Genomic DNA, 25562 nt, shown 5'->3' on the forward strand with positions numbered 1-25562 from the left:
CTCTCCCTAATATCTGGGCTTGTTTTATGTGACTTTCCCATCATATCAAACAAGGAAGCAGTATTTTCCAGGTGTGGACTTAAACTACATTCACGGGTATGTCTCCAATAACTCAGATGTGTAAGCTCACCTATTAAGCCATGACATCATCATCTTGGGTTTTCCTCATTGTTTAATATAGTAATCATTTGACATGTATATTCAGAAATACGGACAGCTTATGACTGCCCAAACTAAATTCCCCCAAATGCAAGTGTTTAGGATATCCTTAGTAAGTGTGAAATCCCAGCACAGTCAGATTGTCTCGCAATTCTGGCTTTGTTGTGTAAATACACGCTCAACATACAACATGCATATCTTTCCTGAGTTTTCCTTGTGTGCAATGTTGGAGAACGTTCAATGCTTCCTTTTGCAGCCAAACAAAGCATTCCCACACAGCAGATTGTTGTGCAATAACATTGTTATGTTTTTTTTGTAACATTTTGAAGCTGGGCAACTGATTTCTTCTGAACTGCAAGTCCATAGTAAGTTATACTATTTATATCAGCGCTCTTAGGCACTTACTATAGTACCAAATTTGTGGATATGAAGAATACTCAGTGAGGAAACATAACATTAACCAAAACAAGCTACATAGTTGGACATTTTATACAGTGCAACACTATTGCACAGTAAAAGTATCGCAATTATTAGCGAAATTACTCAATTTTGCTGATGATTACTGTGATTTTCAGTGCTAAACGTGGTTTGGTGGGAGTGTAGGTAGAGAATCCGAACAAATTAGAAAGTTTGGTTTATTTTACACTAATTTGAATTGGGAACAAAAATCACTCCCTTAAAATACAAATGTCTTCACAGATATGCAGTTCCTTTGACTTTGTTTTAGCACATTAATTTTTTGTTTTGTGCATTTTTGTCATGAGATCAAGGCATTTCACAGATCCAAGTTTAAAAAGTGGCGCTGTATTTTCATAATTGAATGGAGCTTCCTTTACTAAGGACCCCAATCCATACTGAAGGCACCATCAACTATCTTTCTAACATGCCATCTTGGATTTTCAATGCTGCCTCTGGCCAAAATGAGATTCCCTCAACACGAATAGTCAAAGCTCAGACATGCATCATTTTTTAATATCATATTAAAGTGAAATTGGCTACATTTAAAAAGACACAACAATAAATCTTGTCAGCTCTCGGCTTGGGCTGCTTTTATCACAGAGGGGCGAATTACCCTCCCTGAAGAGCATCATCTTCCTCCCAACAATCGAGTGAAGCATTATTGCAAGATGATGGAGCTACTGCTGCCGGGGCTGACAAATTGTGAGAGTGAATTATGGCTGTGTGGAGGGTTGAAGGTGTAGTCAAGCACTTGTATTTTTTTATACAGCTTGATAAGCAGAGATGTCATCATTTCATTTATATTCATTTGCTTTTTTTTCTTCCAAGATCTTACTACAAGATTTGTATTGAACGCTACATCTGTTTTTCCTTCTCAAATAATATAATATGGAGGGTTATAAAGTGTCAGTCTTTTCCCCTTTAGTAATCTAACCCATCAACTGAAAATGTTTTCACCAGACTCTCTTCAGAGTTCAAAATGTTCAATCCAGCTCACTTCACCATCCACAAAACAGCTTCCATCTGACATGATACAGAGGGGGAAAAATGTCACTCATTTTTTTCTTGCTTACTTGTTTGGTTGGCTTCAGAATTTTAGCACCCTTCTCTACAGCAGGTGCATCTACAAGGTGTGCTGTCAACCTATCCAACCTACCTCCGAAAAGGAATTTAATGTAAAAGCAAATATCTTTTTGACAACACTTTAGTTTTGTTAAGAATTTATGGTTGAGATACCATGATCAAAGTTGAGAAATATGAAAGATTATAGAAGGAAAAATTACCGTAATGGAGGCCAGAAAACAAGCAAGTTGGTGCATAAGACAAAAGCAGTGATGGTAAAGTTTCATACTTAAATGGGATGTTCAGAAGTTGCAGATTCATCCAGTAAGAAGGAGGAAATGAGCAGAAATTTCTGACTGTAGTACCATGGCGACTGCAACCTCATTGGATTTCAATGGTGAGCCAGCATGAGTATGATTTACGAACGGAGTCTGCACGACAAAGTCTCACTATTTTATACATAATCAGTCTGTATTTTACATGTACAACAAATGAATCTACAATTCAGTGGTGTAGCTGTCAAGACATTATCCTGGCACTTTAAGCCACACCACTAAAACTATACTTCCATTTATGTTGTTTTCTCACAGCGTCACAAAGTTCGGCTATAAAAAGTTATTCAACACATGTGGTAGAGAAAATATGCACTACTTCATTTAGCTCAGCCACAGAGAAAAAGTTATACTTTTGTAACTAAACCTAGGTTTCCATTTGTTTCACGGTCGTGCAGCAACAAAATTGATGAAAAATCTGTCATTATCCGAGTTTACATCATGGAGTTCACCCACAATTTTTGCTATATTATTTTTCTGAATCAGTGATAATTATTTCATTTTTTCCATTCTAAAGCATTTGTCATTTGGAAAGTCAGCCTTAAACATATATGCTTTAATATTCTTGAGCTGCAAATATTTTATGCAAGTTGCATATATTGAAAATGGTTCCCATTTACCATAATCCAAAAAATTATGAGGAAGAATATCTAAGCATGGAATATAACTATGCAGTCTAATGCTTTTTTTATTTGACCTCAAATCCTCAGAGAATCATGGATTTATTAGTCGATAGATTTATTTGATGTGATTTCCTTTCTCTTTACAGTACAGAGAAAGGAGATAGTGTGACACAGTTGGACTTCAGATGGGTAAACACTCCCTGCTGAGGCCAGAGATCTTGTGTACACACAGGGCACAGCACACGCTCAGCGAATGGGGCCACACGGCTGCCACAAGGATGGATGGTCTAACCAGGCCAGAGTCCATGTGGGCACAGCAAAGTGTGACCAGAGACCACCCCCCTGTCTACTGAAACCATTAAGATCTAAAGAAAAGGCCAGTGTAGATTTTGCGGATTATTGTTCTACAACTGTTGCTTGTGCAGACCGAATGTTCACATTCACGGCCCACTTGCCGAGTGATCGTCTGACCACAGGGGAAGGGACTTGAGTCAGCGGCTCTTGAAAGCAACAGAGTAATTTCACTGAGAGGAACACTAGAGTGAAGTGGAGTAACAAGACACCTCTTCTGTGGCTTCCTGGTTGCTCACCAACTAGTGTTGACAGTCTCTTGCACACACGCTCTAGACCACAGCTAATAATAAACCTCTGAGTCAGAAAATGCGGATGCGATAGAAATAGTGGGTTTTCACTGGCCAAAATTCCTTTTTTCTTGTGTCGAAAATGAGGTTTTTTGGTGTGCGAGACTCGGTCTCACCTCAGTGGATGAAGAAAATAGCAGTACAGTTGTTTTATATGTAAAGTTGTCTAAATAAGCACTTTTTATTTGCCGCGAAAATAAAAAAGAATAAATGTTTCCTGCTATTTTACAAATGTAGCAGTTTTAGTCCACATAGCTCTGTGATATCACTGAGTGGTTTTTATTTTAGAGTATCGCTCCCAATATGTGAAGAGTTTGTATTGTGCCTTATCGTCTCCAACAAATGCATCTTGTTGCTATTTTTATTTGCAGCAACTCCCATTTTAATTAAAAATGTAATTGGACTAAATTGGAATTCAGAGAATCACAGTGCATGTAATTGGATTTGAATATGTATCTGATTGTACACACTTTAAATTAAACCATGGATACCATATAAAATGTTATGTTTTACAATATGACAGGACAGAAGACATCACAATTAATGCTATATTAATACTCTGAAAGAAATAATAAAAAAAAACAAAGGCACTTAGCAATATAGGTAGTCTACAAGTTAGATGTAATGCGAATAATTTGGACAATATTAAAATAATAACCTGAATTTTATGTAAGTGAATATTTATTTGATTTCATTACCTTCTCTATTTTGGCCAAACGATGAAGATGAAAATGCTTTTTTGTGAATAAAATATGAACCAAGTTGTTGCTTTTCTTAAGAACTAAACTGTCTAAAGACGAGCTTGATTGTTTTATCATTAGTCATTGTTATTTTGAAATTCAAACGTCCCTTTTAGGCAACTTGCAAAGAATGATTCATTGTCCATTTTTGAACTGTCATAATTTTTAACCAGTGTATATTTTATGATGTTGGGAAGAGACAGCATGATCTGTTTGCAAACATCTTATTTCATTGTCCAAACTTCTTTTTCTTGCAAGTTTTGTTTGGTAAAGAAAACTAAATTATTTGCATAATTTTGAACACATGACCATGGGCAACCTAGTGTGGTCCGTCATAATTCACCAAATACTGTAGATGTACTGAAGATTTTGGCTGAAAAATAAAGCCATTAATAAGGACATAAATCTCTCATCCAAGAGCTGCTTTATCGGTTTGTCAGCAGCCTACTGGAGAGCCGCCCTTCCCTCACACTTTATCTGCCTGCGAACTGGCGGTGTTTGTGTTTGTGTATGCGAGTCTGTGTCTGAGCCACGCTCTCGCCGTGATTTACAGCTCCTCTCTGCTCTCCCCTCCTGTCTGCTGGTCAACTGCCACGGTGAAGGCAGCTACAAGGGACGGAGAGCCATAAATCTGGACACTTCCTACCACTGCCTCCCACTTCAAGGAGACGCCTGTCCCAAGCACGATTAACCCTTTTCCCCTCCGTCTGAACACAGTCGGCGACCTCCATCCTCTTCCCACCCCAACAAGGGGCCCATTAGAGGGGGAGAGGAGGCTCGCTTTCACACTTCAAATGCAAGGAAGCTTTTACATTTGACATTTTTCTTACTGCACAGGAAAAAGCTAATGAAGTCCAACATACACATTTGAAGTTGATTGTTGAAAAGCTTTCATTAGGGGATAAAAGGAACAAATTGTATTACAGGAAAAAGATAGGAGATGTGTGGTAATAAAATTTGTCTAAATAAACAGACTGGATTTGCTTTATGAAAGTACAAAAAAAATCTAACAGCATTAAAGACATCCCTGACAGTATGCTAACAGCTAATCCTTTTTTCTCTGTCATGAAAGTGATATTCCGCTCCATGTAAGAGAATGTTTTCAAAAGGCTTTCAAAGCCACAAAAGCCTCGTTCTGTGTGAGTGAAGCAACAGTCCCAGCATGCCAATTTGTAAGGAGGTTTTCATGCTGCTCGGGGGTTACAGTAGGAATTGAGACATCTTGTCATTGAGATGCCTAAATACAGCTATGAAATATCAGATTAGAGGGCCCGTGCTTTTGACAGTAGAGACTGGGGCATCATCCTGAGGGCGCGTGTCCTAATGTAAAGCTTGCCCCTGCACAAGAAACACACACCCAAACAAACATTCTGCTTACCCACTTTCAAATATGCACAATCATGCACTGCAAAATGTGCCCTCTCAAACAGACACACACATACTCATTATTCATGGAGGACGGCTTACAGATGCTTGATCTCCTCACTGTCAGTCAGGCTTTTCATGTCGGGTTCCAGCTGAGGACACTCGTGGGACAGTTTTTGAAAAACTTTCTGTGGCTAATCAAGCCGTGCCATTCAAATTTCTTTTGAAGGCTGATGCAACAAAAGTGTACTGGATCTTTAAAGGAAAGCTCTGAATTATTCAGACCAGTGGAGTTCTTTACCTGAGAGCTGCAATAACTGCCTGTATTAGGTTGGGACTATGACAAAATGTATTTTTCACAATGTTTGAAGGAACTCACAATATTTCTAGAATTGCTAACCACCAGACAGAATGATTATACAGTTGTCGACTGTCATTAGGGACGATGATGCGAGGGATTATGTCATGGGATGATAGGGGAAGCGCCAAAGAGCTAAACTTTGTCTAGGGAAAATAGTTTTCACATTGGTAGCGAGATACTTTATAGTGGTCAAAAACATAAAACATTGTATTTATCAATATGTTGGGCTTCGTTGCGCAAAATTTATTCTGCACAGCATTTTTTTTTATCTTAGGAAAGTGCAGTTCATTGAGTTGTCCTGCGACATTCTGGTTCAGATCTTCGTCAGGCTGGGAATTTGTTGTGTCATTGGTTAATTTTAAGTGAGAGCAACCCATGATCACATGTGGTCTACCTCAGAGCTCCATCCTCATCAATCAACATCTATATGATCCTGTTAGCTTGAATCAAGGAGAACTGGGACTTTCCTCACAGCATCTATGCTGATGATATTCAACTTTATATTGGCCCACATGGCCCACTACAGATTTGCCTTCATTTTGTCGTACTTAATGAGTAGATGGGTCAAAATTCCTTCAGTTTAATTCAAAACAGACAGAAATCCCAGTTTTGTTTTGTCCTAAAAATGTAAAATTAAAAATCAGAACTCACCTGGACTCTCTTGGGGCTAAAGGTTTCTTTTAAAACTCTCATCACAATAAAACAATGCATGCTCCAAATTTATATACTAATGACATATACAAGGGTTTACATACTGTATATATACTGCTGCATTACGGCACTGGCATAAACATGCATCTAAGACTGCAATACATTATATTTAGAAATATAATAAACCTTGTACTGTGTTTGTCAATCTTCCAAATGTTTCCAACATGTTTGACTGATGCCACATCAACAAAGGAAATCCTCTATATGCAGCAAAACAGGACTGGGCTATATGCAGCAACCCACACTAACAAGTATGTAACTGAATGCAGTCAAAACAGTACACACTTCAACTGCAGCCACATAAATAAACATATGTGATTAATAGCATTTCCTTCTTGTATTATGATAAATAGTAAACTGCACAAATCACCTTTTTGTCTGGCCAAAATTTTGTTAAGTATTACAATTGATAAGGTGTGAATGTTTATTTAATACTTGATGCTTACTAAAAAATATATAAATATAATATAAATATAAATTATCCACGGAGACACAAGCTGCAATTTCTGTCCATACCGTTAAGGCCACAATTATTTGTCAAGCTTCACTTAAAAGATCGATTACCAATTTTGAAAAAAAAAAAAGTCATTGTATTTCATTTCAACAAGAAAAAATAATCAAAATGTTTCCACTTTATTTGCAATTAACAGCTTTGGCCCAGTGTATTCTCTATTATTTTTTTTATCTTTTTTTTTTACCTTGTGCCAAATTCTTCTTAGCTGCTTCCAACCAAACACCATCTGGTTATTTGCAGACAGATGTTGGAAGCTCAAAAAATTTTAATAAAGCAACTTTCTGTAATGTGATAGCCTTCCATTCCTGCTGAATCTGCTTGTCAAACTAACACCTCCACCACACACGAGACTGCGGAAAGTAAGCAGAGCATCAATAAACAGCTCAATAAAGAGGTTTACTGGAACACATGATGATATGTTTTTAAACTGTTTTAAGAACTATTTCTAGAGACTGGCTATTACTGAACGCCGCAGTAGGCTTTGCATTTTTACAAGGCTTTGACACAAGCAGGAATACATCCAGACTGCAAATATTTCCAGATATGACATATTCTATGGCAGATCTGCTACAATATTGTATCAGATCAACATCTGGACTTTTACTTCCTTTGATTGAGGAACTGTTCTGGTGTCACAAAGATATTTGCTGAAAAAAGATTTACACTAGAAAGAGCCCTGCATGCTCCAAATTCACCTCCCTCGTCACCTACATCTGAAAGCATGATGGGGTCATTATGCCATGATTACTGTAATGTCCTTAATGAAGTCCCCACTTCAGTAACAGCACCTGTTTAATCCACCTCCGGGGGCTTTTTGAGCAAGCAGATGGCTTTTTTTTTTCTTTCTTCGGATCGGAGAGAAAAAAATTAATAAATTGCAGAGTAACATTCTATGCAAAGCTACTATCACATGCATATTACAACATGCAGTGTTTTAGTTGGCAGAACAAAGCCGAGGAAGCTGAGTGAATCTTTATGAATCAATTTCTTCTGAAATGCTAACCTGAACATGCTTGCTGTTTGAACCAAATGTGCATAAAGTAGAAAATAGGTGAATAGAGTGCTAAAGTTGAAATGTAAACAATAAAGAAGACTTTAAAGAGCAAATGTCTTCCACAAATATTAAAACTGTTTAGTGTAACAATACTGTGGTTTTAAGACATTGCTATCAAACCTAAATGAGTAAATTCCTCTTGATCATAACAAAATGTAAACAAATTAGCGGTTGGATTTTCAATATTTCATGCAGTTTGACATTATGTGACTGCAAAACAAGATTAACTTTTTCTCTCTTTTTTTTTTGCACGAATTCAAAAGTATATAGCGACAACTGGTGCAATGTTCTGTTCCATTATTGCTTTAAAAATAATGAACAATTCATTATTTTGGTTTATGCACAACACCATCTCCTTTAAGCCACTTGAAAACAACGTTTATTATTTAACTACATTGCAAAACTTTGATGAATATTTTACAGACATTGAATCAGAACCACTCTCATTTTCATTTGACGATGATTTTATCGTCACCAACAATTATTTTTCTCTTTGAATGACTTTATTATGTCATGTTTATAAGTCCAGATTGCAAAAGTGCATCAAACGAATACCAAAAAAACCAAACCAAACACTCACTTGTGAAGATCCAGACAACTTAAACATCAAAGCATCCATCATCAGTCCGCTTGCTGGACAGATGCCTGCATGCTGTCAGTGCTGTCATTTACATTGCACCGCAGAGAGAAAAAAATCAAAGGGAGACACATCAAAAAGGTGCCAAATTTTTTTATAATTATTTCACGTCTGTCTTCACTGCCTCTCTACTTCAAATCATCCAGCTACAGATCAGATAAATGTTGCAAACTTTTACCGGCATTGAGGGTGAAGTTGTTAGGTTTTGCCCACTCTCTCCTCTTCTTGGGGAATCTGCCTCTTCATCCGAGCACACAGGAGTCAGCAGCCTGCTAACTTCATTGTGCAGATGGGGTCAGGGGCAGTTCAGATGGGGGGCTGTTTGGAGAGGGGAGCCTCTGTCCTGGCTATGCCCTGCGGTCAGTAAACCCTCACCCCAGTCCTGGCCTGTCCTTATCTTCAGTTTCTCCCAGTTCCTCCCCCTCAGGACCAGAGACTCCTCGGAGGTCAGCAACCTATTTGTGAGGACACTTGGCTCATCGCGGGGGATGAGATACCCTTTACAATAGCCCTCGTCATCTGGACAGTGACTAATGAAGCCGTCTTTCTGACAAGTACTGATGAGCAGCCTCAGGCTGGTTTGGGATCCATTGCTCCGCTGCTAATGATACCAACTGTGGCTGTGATTCCCAAACTCCTGACAGTCCCCTAACCCTCTGACAAACTTCTAACGAGGGCCTAATCACTTGTAGTTTCTCGGGCCATGAACACATCAGCTTTTGTTTATTAATAAAACTCAGGTTCATAACGTCACCGACTGCAAATGGCTGCTGGCTCTTTTTAGGAACACTGGGTTCCCATAGCCTGATGCCTCGTTGGCATCAACACAAAGGCAGAAGATGAATGAGGCCGAAAGGCCTGATGGAACATTAACATGGATAGTTGGTCAGATGGGAGACGCAGCACTGTTTAAAGATAATTTTTTATCAAGGCCTCTCGGTACAAGAAAATATTTTTTTCCTGGCTAATAAGAAACAATAAAAATAGCAAAAGAACGACTGTTTTACAGAGATCTGCCTAAGATTTAAATCATAGAAAACAAAAAGCCATTTAAAAGGAACAGCCTGTAGGACAGCGGAGATACAAAGCTGTGCAGATTTCAGTCCTCCTCACCTTTATAGAGTCATATCAGATGGAAAATTTACATTCATTTTATTCAAAAACTCCATGCTTAAATTATGCAATGTGATAGGTCATCCCTGACACTTGGAGTGGTTTTACTAGAAAAAAATAGGGGGATACCAGGGAAAGGCGGAATATTAAGCTTAAATTCTCCAAATATTTTCTTATTTCTCTCAGATTCTCACATTTTTAGTGGCAATAATAATAAAAACATTTTTCATTAAGACAGGTTATTCATTGTGGGTTACATAAGACACTTAAAATAAATTAATCTTTTTTTTTGCTGTGGCATTATTTCACACTGAAATGTTTTAGAAAAGTCCAACCTTTCTAGAATATATCTATCCAATGTGGAGAAATAAGTGCCTTTTTGTTTGTATACCAGAACTATGCACTAATTTGTGTTGGTCACATTAAATCAGCCTGAAGTATATCCATGTTTGCAATTTTATCATGAAGAAAATGTGAAAAAGTGCAGAGTATTCATATCATTTCAAGGAGCTCAAAGTCTCTAAGTTAATTTTTTTTGCACAGAACTGAGGAGTACGCCCGAACGCAGCAGGTGAGCGCAGGAAGAAAAGCAGCAGACGGTGGGCTCCCTGGCTCACATGCACACTCCAAGTGTGATCATTGTGTAAAATCAAAGATATTCTCTCATGCCTGGTGTGGGGCTACAAGAAACTCAGGTTGGAAGTGACAAGAAAGGGAAGGAGATAAAAGAGTGTGTTTTTTTCCCCACCCTCTCTTTAGGAAACCAGATATATTTAGAAATAGGTGCATTACAGAATATAATCTCCAACACTAAAGAAACAAAGAATGGAAATCCAGTCTTGGATTAATCACGTTATGAGAAACGAGAGGAGAGAAAAACAGGGAGGGCGACTCGGCCACAGATGGAACGCTCAAGTCCACTGCTGCTGAAATATTTACTGCAACGTCTGCACAGATGGTTCAATTATCACTTATCTCCAAGATTTACAGGCAGACCATTTGTCACTGAAACCAACTAACTACTTGTTTGTTCGCATTTCAGTCAGTTTGATATTTAAGAAGCTGCATTGACCTTCTGTACGTTGGTGCAGTGAAAGAAACGATGAGGACGGAAGCACCTGACAGTTTGGTGCAACCTCTAACCAGGTTGCACCAGAACCTGGTTAGAGTCCACAACACCACGTTCTCTAAGGATCTGGGTCTTTGCAGAAAAATCAGGGCCACAGACTAACAAATGTTCCACTCTTCATTAGTACTTGTGGCTTTTGGTATGAGGACAATTTTTTTTAATTTTATTTATTTTAATATAATTGTTTATCAATTGATAGAGGCCAATCTGTCCGTACATACTGCAGAGCTAATGTGAAGAATTCAGTAAGAAATAATTAATTATTTCATTATTTAATGGAAAGAGGCTCAGTTTATGCACGTTTTCTAAAACTCAATGCTTTCGAGGCCATTCTGCTCACATTCTGCCCCCTCCAGTTATATCTTCAGTGCTGAGTAGTATATGCAGCATTTGCTGAACTGACTGTAGCCTCTTTTGTTCCACTTTATTATATATATATATATATATATATATATATATATATATATATAATATTGTTCTTTCCTGTATAATGAAAAGAAATAAAAATTCAACAGAAAAGTAGAATGGGCCACTATTCTGGATAATAATAAGCATTTCTCGACACAAAATCTAATCATGTTTTCTGCTACCGGATTGAAACCAGAGCCACATGGCAGAATTTATCCTACTTTCCTCTTCCTGGTTAGACTTCAGAACAAGATACAATGCAAGACAAACCATGGGATTTTATTTTACTAAAAAAAAAAAAAAATATATATATATATATATATATATATATATATATATATATATATATATATATATATATATATATAATATTGTTCTTTCCTGTATAATGAAAAGAAATAAAAATTCAACAGAAAAGTAGAATGGGCCACTATTCTGGATAATAATAAGCATTTCTCGACACAAAATCTAATCATGTTTTCTGCTACCGGATTGAAACCAGAGCCACATGGCAGAATTTATCCTACTTTCCTCTTCCTGGTTAGACTTCAGAACAAGATACAATGCAAGACAAACCATGGGATTTTATTTTACTAAAAAAAAAAAAAAAATATATATATATATATATATATAAATAAAAATGTATAGCTCAATGCCACACTGCTCCGGCTTGATTAAACCGTAGCAGTGTGTGGACAGAATCTGAGTCTGCAGAAAGAATGTAATTCTTTGAAAGCTGAGAGCATTGCAAAATCTCAAGTGAAGTGTGGCACAGAAAACATAAAGGATGTGCATTACTCGTGGAAAGAGGACAGCCCTGGATGTTAAGGTAGAAATAGCAAGCTGTCTCAATATGAACAACTGCACAACCTTCTGACAAAGACAGAAAAGCAGGCACTTAGAAATCTGTTTTCATGTCTTTTCTATGTTCATTTTATTCCCAGTGGTGTGAATAAGTCATTAGCTCCTTACAGATTTTTTATTTTATTTTGCTTTTGTTTTCCTGTCACACTTAAATGTTCCAGATCATTAAACAAATTTTACCATCATCATGACAACCTGATCAGTTTTTAAATGGTCATTTCATTTGTTAATGTGGAAAAAAAAGCTATTAACTGTGCAAATACTATTACTTGCACAGAGAACCAACAGGCTCTGCTCACAGACGTTTTAAATCACATTTGCTGTACTTCAGTATGTAAAGAAGTTGGGGAGAAACAGTCCGAAATTGCCTCTTCCATTCATTGCAACAACCTTCTCAAGTTATCTGAACAGAAGAATTTGAAATGCATATTAAGGACGATTGAAAAAGCGTCATGTTTTATGCGGGTTTCTCCTGCATTTCCTTAAAATTTTTACCTCATGTCATGTTTGCATTCTGTTGATTTTAGTCTCCTTTAACAATATTGCTATATTTAACTTTTTAAATCTGATAATTTGATATTGTTCTTGAATATTTTCTTAAATTAAAAAAAGGAAATTACTAATAAAGAAAAAAAAAAAAAAGAAGAATAGGCTTCATTTTCATGTAATATTGATCCCTCAGACAAACAGTGATTACTAAATAAATAAATGTAAAAATCTTTACAAAACATACATTGCATAGGAATTAAAAGGAGATACAATCAGTCTGGATTAGTCATTTTAAAAGGAAAGAACATAAATCTTGAGTTCAGAAGGCACTGCGCATCCATCCTCTCCACTTTCCCTCCTCTGTTGACTAAATAGGATTGATCACTTATGCAGAGAAGGAGCTATTCATGCTGTGCTAAAGAGGTGACCATAACCCTATCCATTTCATCAGCCCTCAGCCCAGCAGTCTGACAACAAGGCATGTCAGCGGCTTCTTGCATAAATCCCCTTCAGATGGATGTCCTGTCCACACCCATCTGCTTCTGTCCATTTTTTCCTGCAGGGAAAGAGGAGAAGGCTAGGACCTTGTTGTGTGCTGCCTCACTATATGGAGGCTAAACCTCCCACTCAGAGCCACACTGTTTGAGACGGCCAAAGAAAGTGCACTGGACAAGGAAAGGTAGCTTGTAAGGAGCGGATCATAGCGAACCCTGGCCCTCCCCGCCCCTGATGTTCAAAAACACATCAACAGAGACGCACGCCTCACAGTGCTGTGGGTTCTTCCACATGGGAATAAAGCATGGATTTTATGCATTTCATGCTCTATAGTCCGTGTGGATGATTACTTGAATTTGTGGTGCAGAAATTGTCTGCGCTCAAGCATCCTAAATCACACATAACGGTGACAGTTAAAGTCACAACAGCCAGATAGCAAACCTTCAAGGTTGGGTGTGTTTTTCTTTTTGAAAGCTTTAAAGGGGAACATCTGTCAGTTAAAGAACAGTTCTGGTTTTGAACTTTCACAGATGGACTTTGTTCTTACTCCTTAGAGTGTTTTGAATATACAAAAATATAAAAAATGCAGAACAAAAATACAAAGGAATGCTTTTTATACCAACTAAAGGAATGGTTAACCTTATACACATAAGATGCACTACACATATGAATCTGTTTGTAGCATTACAACTGCAAGCTGTCTTTTTAGGAAGCCAGGTGATGGATCAAGTCAAAGTGAAATGAGCATTTTCATTAAGAAACCAAACAAAAACAAATGTAATTCCAAAGTTTAAGGTCTACATTTGTGTTTAATTCTCCCAAATATTTCAGAGAACCACCTTTTACTTCAGCATAATCTTTTTAAGACTTGCCATAGTTTTGCAATTGGATTTATGTCTGAGCTTTGACTGGGTGATTCTAACATATGAATATACTTAATCTAAGCCATTCCACTGTTGCTCTAGCTGTATGTTTATAGTCAATGTTCTTTTGAAAGGTCCTTGTCTTTTACTGTCTCAAAGCCAATAGCAGGTCAAGTAGCATTGCACCAAAGTATCTCAGCTTCCCAAGAAGCATTTTCCTTCAACATATTTTAGAAATACTTTTTGCCTTTTTGTACTTAAATACTTTTTGTTACTATGATTAACGCTCTCAGGTTCGCTGGACAAACATCTTTTGTGGATTTGCAGTTGAACTAATTAGGTCACTTCAGAAAGCAGTTTGTTATAATAATGATCCTTTAAGAGAAACAGAATGGCATACTTTTCTGGATTTTGTATTTCTACAAAATGTCGCAAAACCACGCATCTTTCTCCATCCACTCAATCATGCACAAGTGTGTTTTGGTCTATTGCATAAAATATAAAAGGAAAAGCAGAGTCCCTGCAGATACTTTACACTGAAGGCTTTCTACTCCGAGTTCTCCAGCTGGAGCACTGAATTATATCTTTGCCTTCCTGTTCCTTTTGATTACAGTTTGTTCTCTGTGACTTTGAGGTAAATACTATGAAGGTAAAAGGACGCTGCAATCTGGAAAATGTTTCATGTGCTGTATTTTTCTCTCTGAGGTTGGCTTTGTGCATCTCCGACTGTCACCCAGCGGCATCTTGCGCCGATGCTTTTGTTATGAAAATGGGAGTGTGAAAAGGTTTCACTTGGGGTTACTGGAGTGGGCTCTGTTTATGTTTTTGTTCTGGCTTTGTACTTTTGTAGCTCCAGGTTGTTAGTTTCCTCCAGTTTGTGTCCCAGCCTGAATTAGGCAGACTCAAAGTCTCCTCACCCACCTCTTTCTGTCCGTTTTTGCATTCCTTTGTTTTCTGCTCACACCCATCTTTGCTTCGCTTCTTAGGAAATAACCTTCAAGTCCCATGGGAGCCTGGTGATAAAATCCTTCTCGGTCCAGGGATTCTGTGTGGATGGTATAACTCCGGGGGCTTCAGGCTTTGTTAGGAACTTCTTTCCTCCCTTACACCTCTGGTAGTCTGTGGAACTTTCTCTTTGCAAGTCTGCACCTATTGTATTCTTTTTGATATGGGGTCCACCTGTGTGTTTAATCGCAGTGTAAATCCAGCTGTTCTGTGAGGTTTGTTTGACAATGCTGGTGAAAAGAAAAAGCACATCATGAAGACCAACGCAGTAGTCACACCAGGGATAAAGTTGTGGAGACGTTTACGCAAAGTTAATGTCATAAAACAAAAGCCAGAGCTACAGTGTGGTGGTTTTATCAAAAACTGACTCAGTCGTTGATCCAGATAAATACAATAGAGAATCTAAGGTAAGATTTGAAAATCAAAGATCCATCTCATCAGTCCTCACCTGAGCTATTTTTGTTCTAAATATTTTTCTCCTACTTCACTATTGTGCACTAGTTTCTATAGATGTTTCAATTAAAATTTCAAGAAAATTAAGGTTTGTATCTGTGTAAATGATACATCACTTTCAAAAACTTATTTATTTTCATTCATCTTTTTGCATAACACTTAACTTTGGTGGTGTACAGGTTTACACTCCATGCTGATGGGGGATGACAGCGCTCTGGGTTGTCAACTTCATCTTTATTTTAAAGTGTTCACTTTTTCTTACCCCTTTTCAAGCAAAAACTTAGTGATAAGCATATTACTTTGTTCTCGGTTTTCCGTTTCCTTGTCTTACTGGTTACTTGTTTATTTTTTTAAACTTGTTGAAAAAAATACAAGAAAGAAGAATCCTGCTTGCAATAAAGTATTGTAATTTCGATTGCACTCATGACTTTCATACATTTTGCACGTTTTTGTTTTAGCAATTGATAGTTTTTGTCACAAATAAAACCAACATGGTGGCCCTTGTGGCTGTGCTGGTGTGTCTGTTTAATGGATATAATGGACCATTTACACTTTGTCTCAAATAACAGCAACACATTCACAGCACAAATGTTGAGTGAAAGTCAGCAGCAACAATAACAAAAGTAACGCCGTCCTTAGACTTTTACTTATAATTGCATCATATTATTTACACAAGCAGATGCTCTGGTCAAAATTTGGTGTTTACTCATGTTTGTGTATCACCTTATTGCTCTACCCTAACCGTACAGAACCCTTGTCAAGTGTATGCAGAAAACTGTACAATCAGAGATGCATATAATTACACTTTCATTGTTTACGGTGTAATTCCACACCTCAGGGTTCGGTTGTTTGAGTTTCTGTTTTTTCCTGTTTATTGAATATAAATATTAAATGAGCTGCCTTTATTTGTAGGTTAGTTCATTTCATGCTTGAAGCCAAAATTTATTCATTTTGCTTTTGGAGAATTAAATCCACCTTTTTTCACATTTTGTTACTTTATAACCAAACGGTCCAGTGTATTTTGTTTCCATCTAGACCAAAACAGAGGAGAGCGTACTTCTTAAGTGAAAGGTCTCCAATTGCTGTTTGCCATGCATAAATAATTTGCAGAAACACCGTTTACTATCATTATATTACAAAAACATTAAGGTCTGGACTTTGACTGGTCCATTCCAACACATGTTTTGATCCAGTATAGGTTTTAGGTTTCTATCTTAATCTGTTCTCCCATCAGTTCTGACCAGCTTCCTGTTCTCTCTGAAGAAAACCATCTCCACAGCATAATGCTGCCACTGCCATATTTCACAAACAGAGTGATGGGATGAAAATTATGTGTAATATTTTAAACTCATCCTACCACAGCACATTCTTCTACATGATTGCCATAATATGTCGGTTTTTAGCACATTGGGATAAGGATGTCTTAAGGCTTTTTTCTTGAATATTTTTCTCTTTTTACTCATTTTACTCATTTAATGACATCTCCAAACAATTGACTGCATTGTCTTTTAATTTGGATTATCAGAGTAAAGGAACTTGTATAACAAAAATCAATAAGCAAAAACCTGTTGGTCTGAAATGCACAGGTTGTTATACAATGCACTAAACTAAAAGAGTATTTGGATGAAATCTAACACTTTTATGGTTATTCTTTGAAGTCAAATTGGAGCAAAGAAAACTTCCTGTTTGAGATTTTGCGTCTAAAAAGGTCCAAAAAGTAAAAATGTTTCTTCTCTGTCTATAATTCTCTTTCCATACACTTTTCCTCCTATAATGTCATAAGAGGTTTTGCATGTTGGCGATATGCTTCCTGTATGCACCACATATACAAAACAGTACGTTTAGGGCTTCTTGTAAATTTTTCCCCATATGACTTTTCGTTCTTCATACATATACTGTAAGTATGCATAAGTACAAGTATAAATCCTTTACTATCAATTTTTTGTTTTCCATATCAAGAGTTTTGTTGGAGGTCTGAGCTATAACAAGAAGGCTTTCCTCTGCTGGACTCATTTTTGTAGCAAGCCAGTTTACAAGAAAACATTACTTTTTTTTCCCATTCCCGCTCATCATTAACGTTGACTCTGTCAAAGTGAGCAATATAAAAGGAAAAATGAGAAACATTTTGTATGAAATGAGCTGTGAAGCACTATTTGAAAAATATTAGAGCTAAAAAGCGTCTGCGACTTAACATAACCCTGACTACAAAGAGATGATAATATTCCTCCGTAACCTCTTGATGTGCAAATAGACACCTGTTTGCTTACATGCTTGTCATATTAATTTAAAAGACGATTAAACTTCTGTCTTTTTACCTAAACAAGCTCAGGGACTTATTAAAGAACTACAATTACAGAATTTTAAATTAATGTCAAATTGTTATCATACAAGATACATGCTTAAAAAGAGTAACAAGTACAGATTTATTTTTTCCTGCCCCCTTATATATATATATATATATATATATATATATATATATATATATATATATATGATATTGAGATATTGGCTATATATAGACATTTTTTTCTATCAGTACAATCATTTGATAACTTACAATTGATGTTTTCATAGTAATGGCTCAAAGCAGTTGTGTCACTGTGTCTTGCAGCAGACAGTCTGTTAGCCAAGTCTTTTAAATTTGGGCCAGCCATTTACCAAGCTCTGCATTTTTTGATGGAAAGTGTTAGAGTTAGAAATAAACCTTTTGCCATTTCATTTTTCTTAGTTTGTTCTTTTATCAAGAATACAACGTGAAGATGAAAAATCTCCTTAATTTTTTAAAAAATTTTTGGTCAACTTCTTATAAAATATTTATCCATAACCAGTGATTTTTCCTAATTACGGTACATTTCCACTGACTCAAAGATGGGCTTGTTTCCCATTTTATAGTGGTTGCTATACTGTTTGACCTCTTCACCCCATGTCCTCCTGCCCCCCTCCTTTCTTAACCCAGGAGTCCATCAAGCCAAGCAGAACAAAAACAAACAGCGAACACACATCATGACTAGAGCAGTGAGCATTGCCTGTCCCTTTACACGCAGCTACCAGAAACGCATCTAAAAATCTATACCCACATATTCCCGAAACTAAAAACCAAAATTCAAACCAAGAATGGTTTACACCAGCTAACAAAATCCTTTTGGGGAAATGATGGGAGCCACTTGCTTCACAGGATCTTCCAGTGTTATTCTAAAACTCTGTTGTCTTTCTGGAGCTCCAAACAGTATTTTTCAGAAGGCCATACACATGCAGTGTTGCACAGATAAACTTGAATTTATTTAATACCATTTGCAGATAAAAAAAAAAAATCTTAAATCTGACCAATATTTGTAATCTGAGAACTGGGCAAGGATAAATCATGCAGCTGTGGAATATTAGAAAGAAAGCTATTGTTGGAAGAAAGCCATGAGGAGTCAAAACATACGTGTGGAAAAAGGTGGACATTAAAGACCATAATTCAACTTTTGGTCGAAACTTTTGGGATGCTTTTGCTGGGATGAATAGCGGTGGAAATGTGATGAGAGATAATGTGAAGATGGATGGATGGAGCAAAAATACAGAGCAATCCTGGAAGGAAATCTGTTAGAAGTTGCAGGAGAACGGAGCACTTTTTGGCAGAGGAATTGCTCAACCACACACAATCAGAGCTTCAGTAGACATGTATTAGGATGAACTAGCCAAAATCAAGATTGGAGGTTGATTGATTGATTGAGAATCATAGTAAAAGATTAAAATTTTACAATAATGCTCTCCATTCAATTTTGAGCTTTTTTTCCACAATCAATATGCCAACTTCTTAGTGACTGCAAACCATGCAACCTAATTTTTTTCATTTTATGGTCAGTTTATTTGTTTTGTTTTCTAGTAACAGAAAAAGCAGAAAAAGAGAAGCGGCACCAGTGTGGGTTTTGTAGGGCGCCATCATCACAGACAGCTGAAAACGTGCTTTCAACTGTCCACGTCACAGCGACCCGAGTTAAACTCACAGGCTGTTGCACTTCTGCTGTAATTTATTCATCGTCGGTGTCATGGAGAGGTAATGAACAGGGGAAGAGCAGACCTGGTAGGATGTGAGTTTTCCTGGAAACTGAGTGTTTTCTTTTTCACCAAGCGCTCAGCTTATTTCCCTGCTCTGCTGTGTGAGAACACAGAAACTTTAAAAGCTCTCAGAGGTGCACTCTGCTGGTGCAGACGTCCACTATTAGCTGCCTGTACACCTTCCCTGCAATGGTAGAATGGCATACATTGGGATTCAGGGAATTAGACATGTTTTCACTTTCAGCTCTAAGTATAACTCGCAAAGTGTCTTTTTCTTGCCTATAAAATATTCAGTTTATTTTCTTGCCTTATAAAATCCCACAAACAGGGCTTAAAGAGCTCTTTGGGTGTGTTCACTGTTATCACTGGTGATTTACCAGAACAGCATATACCCTTTAAAACACACTAAACTAATTATTTTTTTGGGAGGGTGGGAGTGGGGGGGGGGGGGGGGGGGGGGTTCTGCTTTAAAAGAACAGGCACCAAGTGAGAAAACAGGAAGTTAGCCAGCTGAGTGGTTTCTTTCTTTTGTCTGCACTGCACTTTAACCCAGAGACGGAAATAGAGCTATGGAAAGTGTGACTTCTGCCACAGGAAAACAAAATGTTCAGAGCAAGTCAAATAGAGACAAAAAAAGGAAGTCTAGTTCTAGCAAAGAACATGTCTACATGCACCATTTTCCTCAAATAACACCAACAGCATTCTGAGAGAAGACTGACAGAGGGGTTTAAATAATAACTATTTACATGTCCAAACAGGCAGATCAGATTTCTTCCCTGTCCTGCCGGAGGACAGCTGAAGCAAAACCACTGTCTCCAGCTCACTGCGTGACTGCATGCTGTTGTGCAACAGTCGAACTCTTTGCGTTCTTGTATTTCCTCTGCCAGCTTGTTTTTAAAAAAAATTTTTTAACAGTTTCAACATCCTGCACGCGGGGTGCCACGAGAGGCTGACACTGCTGTTCAACTGCTGCTTCGTTTACTGTGAAAACCGAAAACCTCGTGTTCGAAATGAGAAGGACGGAGCGGAGGAAATAAAACATCATCGGACATCATTTTTATTTATAGAAAACTCATTGTAGGCTGCTGAATGTAGATGGGAGAGTTTGGTGTGAAACATTAAGCTTAGGTCAAGTGGACTAATAATAGAACATGGAGCTTACTGGAGAGTAGGGGTCAACAAAGGTCAGAGTTTCCAGTAAGCTATGCTTATTTAACTATAAACAAATCAGTTTGGTGAAAGAAACTGATTTATCTTACACTAAAGATAAATGATCTCTCAAGTGGTCCTGTTTGGCTATAAATAAGCTTTTATGGTGCTATGGAGAAGTCTCCACTCCTCTTAAACAGTTTCCCTTTTTTTTTCACTTGACAATCAAAACACAAAGTATCAAATAATCTTGAAGTAAAAGGAGAATGATACATGGTTTTCAAGTTCTTTACAAACAGAAGCAAATCTACTCCGATACCCCTAAATAGAATCAAATGAAACCATCAGGATTTAAAAACTTAAACATCACTTATAGAGTTCATCCGTGATTTATTTAGAATTAGTGAAGCGGTTCTGTGAAGGCCTCTGAGGTTTGCTAGAGAACAAACGGAATCATGAAAACCAAGAAACACAACAGACAACTCAGGAAGAAAGCTGTGGAGAAGTTTAAAACAGATTTAGATTATAAAACAATATCAAAAATGTCTTGGAGTGTTTAATGCACCATCTGAAAACGGAAACAGTATCGCACAACCGCAAGCCTACAAAACATGGCTGTTCATTGCATAGTCTACATTGTAGTCTCTACAATGTTGACCTTTATTGTAGAGAGCACTTTTGAAAGAAAGCTAAAGGAGGTCCCACTTCCAGTTTGCTGTCAAACATGTTGAAGAAGATTATCTTGTCACACGTGACCAATTTTGAACACTTTGGTCTTCATATCAAACATTTTGTGTTGAGAAAAAGTAACACAGCAAACCACCCTGGACAACGCCACTCTGAAACATGGTGGCGGTAGCATCATGCTTTTCTTCATCAGGGAGGTGAAAGATATTTGGTGGGGAGATGGAGGGAGTTGAAATAAAAAAAGAAAAGGAATGTTTGAGATATTTTGTAAAATAGAAATCTCAAAACTGGAAGAGAAATGTCCACAGAGTTGGAGAGGCTACTGAAGCAAAAATTAGTTTTACGTAGTACAGGTCAGAATACGAATCCCTGCTTTTGCACTTTTTTGGATGAGAAGTTAAACGCGATGTTATTTCCCTTCAATGTCAGACCTGCATCATATTTTGTGTTGCCTAGTTGCATAAAATCCTAATAAAATACATAAATTGTGTGATTGTAAAGTGACAAAATGTGGAAAAGTTCAAAGGTTGTCATTACTTTAGGGAACTGTCTGAAAAGGTAGATTTTGTTTTATCCCAGAGTAAAAGACAACATAGAGAAGTTTTGCTGTCCATGTTAGCAGCAGATCATTTTACTGCATTTTTTAAAATTTTAGTACGATGCAAAAGGAAGTTACACTTATTTCATTTTTTTTTTTTTTTTTGCTGATGATAAAACCAAACGATAAAAAGAATCTGTGATGATAAGGTTTTGGCACTCCCAGAACTTCAGTTGCCTGTACTTTAGCTGTAAATGCATGAATTTTAGATGAAGAAAGTCCCTGAAGTACTTTCAGTGTGAAGATTTTATATTTCCTAAATAACTAGTTTCTAGGAAATATGGGAAGGGAGTAAAAATTGCACAGATGGAATATTCTTCATTAATGCAATAATGCAGCAGTAAAACATCATGTAGTTGAATGTTTCATTCAGTCTTGAGTGCTCTGTACATCATATAGTTTCAGTGAAATATTTCCACAAGCTGACATAGAATTTTGAATCGCAAATAGCAGTAACTGTTTGAAAGTTTTCATTTCAAACCATTTAAGGGAGCAAAATATTTTTGTGAATCCATTTAGTGAGCAAATAGAGAAATTTAATGTACAGAATACATGATATAGTCATGTATTTAGAAAAGCTGAGCATTTACAATATTGGAACTTATTTCCTATTTCCTACATTTAACCTTAGATACGAACATTGTTTTTGAAATGTTCATCTAAAGTAAGGTTATTTTTGGTCCTTGAGAGCAATAAAAAACTTTCTTTTGCAGTAATAAAAAAAAATTAGACTTCTCTAATTTCTCAGTACATAACTAAATATGTAAAAAAGGTGCCTTATTTTTTCAATGTAATATTATATTTTCTATATTCTATTAATTATTATATTTTAAGCAATCACCCCTTTACTTGACAAATTAAACAAATGGATGTTTCTTGAAAGGTATAGCACAGAGCTAGATGAATAAAACAAAAGAAAGAAATTCATTAAATAGAAGCTCAGACAAGCTCATGTGTGTCTGTTGAAAAGGAAGACAGATTAAATGATATAGAAAGCCTGTGTCCAGCTCGTTTCTTCTTCTGACCATTTGCTCTGTAAAGCCCCACTTCCAAACGCACACAGAACGGCTGACTCAGAAAGCCCTCCTCTAACTCCACTCCATCAAGAGAGTCTTCACAAAGCTTCTGACAAATTACATCATGTGATCACGATCGCACAAGCAGTCCAGCCCCCCGTCTCGTTGGAGGATCACATGATCTAATACTGAAGTGTTGCCATTGTGTGTCAAGGCATTGCCTGTCAGCGATAGCCATGTGGTTCTGTTGACTGAGGCCTCCGAGGAATGCCGATAAGGCTCGGCGGCGTGATCCCGCTGAGATCGCGGGGCTCAGCACATGAGCGGAGATTCAGCAGAACATATGTGAAGTGGACTTGCCGCTGATTGAGGACTTGATATCCTCTGCTCTGGTCTTCATTAGACAGAGGAATGGGGGGAAGGCAGGGGGGTTTCTCTCAACAAGGATTGCATATTTTCTCAGCTAACTTTTTGTACTCTTCACTGCATGCCTGGGGGTAGAAGGAGGGGGGTCACAGACCATTTTTGACATCCAACATTTGTGTTGGATGTCAACACAAATGTCTGGATTCATTATTCCCTTACCAATCATTTAGTGTCAGAAGGAACTGTATGCGTTTTTCGCACTCAGCTTGGGAAAATACCAGCTGTCTCATGCAATCTAATTCACAGCTAAGTGTTTTTTTCCCCCCTTTTGTTAAATGGACACAATGGTTAAGTTAGAATGTTTTGATATTAATTGAATAAAATCAAAGGATTTCTGTTGAGGTACAAATGTTAACCTTAATCAAGTGTTCGGATACACATAACCCCAGTCCTTCCATATCTTACTGTAGGAAAATATTGAATTTTGTGTTAATTTGAACAGTTGATGCCAAGACATTTTTTCTGTAATAACATCTAAACATTCCCACATTTTCTTGCATATTGTAAAAAGCAGCCTGAATGGCAGTCGTCACAGATGTGGTGTTATTGGTGATGATATGATCCAGTCCAATCGTGGTTTAAGGTCCTGAACTTGGTATTTATAACAACAACAAAAATTATTTTTGATGATTTTGAAGTATTGCATTAGAAGAGACTGGTGGAACTGGCAAAATTCAAAAAAGAAAAAAAAAAGCTTGCTACAGAATTTATGAAGGGAAAGAAACACAATTACTGAATAATTCTGATGTAGCAAACTTTCCCCATCCACAAGTGATGGGCCTGTGCCTAATAGAGGCACAAAACTCAGGAAAACTGAAAGAGTCTTTCCCTCCGTACTGGAGGTTTGGTTTTTGAAAAATTTCCGAGATGTTTGGTTCATGTTAATTTTCAACCTCTAAATTTTGTTTCACAGCCATGTATACATAGTGTCAACATCTGACAAAAATCACACTTTGTGTAGCCTGGTTGAGTCGCTCCAAACCAGCAGATGTAAACGCGTTTAATTCACATCTTTGTTGTGACATTTTACAATCCGCATGACAATTGGGTGGAAACGTTAATAAATATTTTGGATGCATAGTTAATCTAATTACCTTAAAAGCATTGTGATTTTCCTAGAAAATGAGTAACACTTTGCATCAGCTTTGTAAAATAGCCTTGAGATGATGAATTAAGATCGCTACAGCATAATGGAGCTCCATCAGTCCTTTTATTCCTCACTCTAAGCATATCAGAATAGGTATTCAGATGGATCACAGAATCCTTTTATGCATTAATTGCAGGAAACGAGCTGTTCAGAGTTTTTCCAAGAAAAACAAGATAGCAGAGGTTAATGTTCTAATTGCTGGTCCGCTGAATGTTGCAGGATAAAATAATCATCTCTTTCAGCAGGAGACGAGTGGAACAAAACAGACTAAAGGCAATGGCCTCAATGATGGCAATTATTCAAAAGAAAAAATGGCATTTTTAGGATAAATGCTCAAGGTTTTCTGAATTTCAGTCAGTAAAATTTTCAGTTTGGTGATTCAGGGTATTTTTTATTTCTGTCTTACTTCCTTATTGTCAAAGTTTGTACTTTCTGTATGATGGTACATATGGTATGTTATAAAGGAGGTGTGCCATTAAGCAACTTGTTTCAGCAGGAGAAGAAAAAGGCAATGTGGTGTTAATGTACAACATATCCAATATTTATAGTTTGAGTGGTGGAACTGTAGATTATAAGTGGACTTTCTGCCATCTCAACCTATGGCTCATCATAGAGTGACTTACTCTGGATGTTATGCTGCAAGAAACATGAGCCTGTCATTATCTCATGTCCTCACACCCCATGCATAAAGTAATGTAAAGTAGAAAAACATGAAAAAAAGCTAGCTTTTTCCAATAGTTCTTTAAAAATTAAAAACATGTAAAAATTCTCAGGATATGAACACATTAATCTGAATGGAGGGAGACTGATGCATGCATTCAGCAGCAAACTGATGACCGAGTTATGGTTATAGAAACCATGCATCTGGGCCTTTATCAAGTCGTTTACTTAGTTACTTTTTACTGGAAAACAATTGAACAGATAAAATTCACATTCACAATCAGGCAACAACCTAGTCTTCTGCTTAAAAGTATATTCATCCTTGTTAAAATGTCAGGCTTTGTGTTATATTGAAAAAAGA

The sequence above is a fragment of the Xiphophorus couchianus genome, chromosome 8 (genome assembly GCF_001444195.1).
Source record: "Xiphophorus couchianus chromosome 8, X_couchianus-1.0, whole genome shotgun sequence".
Classification (NCBI taxonomy): domain Eukaryota; kingdom Metazoa; phylum Chordata; class Actinopteri; order Cyprinodontiformes; family Poeciliidae; genus Xiphophorus; species Xiphophorus couchianus.